Consider the following 1787-nt stretch of genomic DNA (forward strand, 5'->3'; position numbering starts at 1 on the left):
AAAGCAACAGGAAGAATTGCTCAGATACCTGTAAGTGAAGCTTATTTGAGTCGTGTTATAAATGCCCTGGCTAAACCAATTGACGGTCGAGGAGAAATTTCAGCTTCGGAATCTCGATTAATAGAATCTCCCGCTCCCGGTATTATTTCAAGACGTTCGGTATATGAGCCTCTCCAAACAGGACTTATTGCTATTGATTCGATGATCCCCATAGGACGGGGCCAGCGAGAATTAATTATTGGAGATAGACAAACAGGTAAAACAGCAGTAGCCACAGATACAATTCTCAATCAACAGGGACAAAATGTAATATGTGTTTATGTAGCTGTTGGTCAAAAAGCATCTTCTGTGGCTCAAGTGGTGACTACCTTACAAGAAAGAGGAGCAATGGAATACACTATTGTAGTAGCTGAAACAGCGGATTCTCCAGCTACATTACAATACCTCGCGCCTTATACAGGAGCAGCTCTGGCTGAATATTTTATGTACCGTGAACGTCACACTTTAATCATTTATGACGATCTCTCCAAACAAGCACAGGCTTATCGGCAAATGTCTCTTCTATTACGAAGACCACCAGGTCGCGAAGCTTATCCAGGGGATGTTTTTTATTTACATTCGCGTCTTTTGGAAAGAGCCGCTAAATTAAGTTCTCAGTTAGGCGAAGGAAGTATGACTGCTTTACCAATAGTTGAAACTCAATCGGGAGATGTTTCAGCTTATATTCCTACGAATGTAATTTCCATTACAGATGGCCAAATATTCTTATCGGCCGATCTATTCAATGCTGGAATAAGACCCGCTATTAATGTTGGTATTTCAGTTTCCAGAGTTGGATCGGCGGCTCAAATCAAAGCCATGAAACAAGTAGCTGGTAAATTAAAATTGGAATTAGCACAATTCGCAGAATTAGAAGCTTTTGCACAATTCGCTTCTGATCTAGATAAAGCTACTCAAAATCAATTAGCAAGAGGTCAACGATTGCGCGAGTTGCTTAAACAATCCCAATCAGCTCCTCTTACTGTGGAAGAACAGATAGTAACTATTTATACCGGAACGAATGGTTATCTTGATTCATTAGAAATTGGACAGGTAAGGAAATTTCTTGTTGAGTTACGTGCTTACTTAAAGACGAATAAACCTCAATTCAAAGAAATCATATCTTCTACCAAGACATTCACTGGGGAAGCAGAAGCCCTTTTAAAGGACGCTATTAAAGAACAGATGGAACTCTTTTTATTCCAGGAACAAGTAGAAAAAAATTGATGAATCATTAAATAATTTTGTAATTCAATTTTCCAATTTTTATAATTAGTATCTTTTAATATGTTTTTATTTCATTTGAATATTATATATAATGAATTCGAATCAAAATGTAATAAATCAAAAAAAATAGAAGGACAAGGTTGAAATTAGATATGCAAACAACTTGCGTCCAATAGGATTTGAACCTATACCTAAGGTTTAGAAGACCTCTGTCCTATCCATTAGACAATGGACGCTTCTATTTTATATTTGATTCTTTAACCTTTTTAACTAAACCTTATTAAAAAGATTAAAGAATCAAACAAATATAAAGAATTCTAGAAATTATAAAAATAAAATAAATCAAATATTTAGAATAAAAGAAAAAAAAAATAAAAAAGAAAAATCAATTGAATATAATTGAATATATATAACTAAAACTAAATTAAGAAATGAAAATGAAGAATTGACAAATTCTTTAAGAATTCTAGATTCATTCTCGAAGAAAAAAGATAGATTTAAATAGAATAAAATAGAAGCGG

At 34.0% G+C, this 1787-nt stretch overlaps 1 non-coding gene across 1 annotated transcript; it reads right to left on the reverse strand.

The window, feature by feature from the left end:
- Positions 1 to 1430: 1430 nt before the first annotated feature.
- On the reverse strand, positions 1431 to 1502 carry TRNAR-UCU (transfer RNA arginine (anticodon UCU)). Its single transcript has one exon. It is a non-coding gene; the product is annotated as a tRNA-Arg (tRNA).
- Between the last annotated feature and the right edge of the window lie 285 nt (positions 1503 to 1787).

The sequence above is a fragment of the Vigna unguiculata genome, unplaced genomic scaffold (genome assembly GCF_037176805.1).
Source record: "Vigna unguiculata cultivar grain cowpea cultivar isolate G323 ecotype 2 unplaced genomic scaffold, ASM3717680v1 ptg000349l, whole genome shotgun sequence".
Lineage (NCBI taxonomy): Eukaryota > Viridiplantae > Streptophyta > Magnoliopsida > Fabales > Fabaceae > Vigna > Vigna unguiculata.